This window comes from Equus przewalskii, unplaced genomic scaffold (genome assembly GCF_037783145.1).
Source record: "Equus przewalskii isolate Varuska unplaced genomic scaffold, EquPr2 ChrUn-1, whole genome shotgun sequence".
Lineage (NCBI taxonomy): Eukaryota > Metazoa > Chordata > Mammalia > Perissodactyla > Equidae > Equus > Equus przewalskii.
The window spans coordinates 45,147-45,553 of NW_027228758.1; positions in this window are offsets into that span (position 1 = coordinate 45,147).

Below are 407 nucleotides of genomic sequence, written 5' to 3' on the forward strand. Positions count from 1 at the left end.
TGAAAACAACAGGGCCTGTCTTAATTTGACACGTCTAGAATTTTTTTTTTTTTTTCAGGTCACCAGAGTTGGTTAACACCTGGAGGCCTGGCTCACACCAACCAAAAACACAGAAGGCAGACGGGCAAAGAGAATGCCCACATGTTTGTTTACAGGGAGTGTGAGCCTGTCATTAAGGCTGGTGGTGGGAATCTTCTGGAGCCACCCATTCCCTCCTGGTGATGCCCACAAAGACAGACCCAAGTGAAGGGAGCTCCCCCATCTTGAAGGACTTCTCAGTGTGTCAGGCTGGGCGAGAGAGATGCGTGACATGCTGGGAAGCATCAGGAAATGGGGGCTCTGGACTTGGCCTGGGTTGGAATTTTAGCTCTAGTTTCTGACAGTGTGTCCCTGGCACACTACTCAAG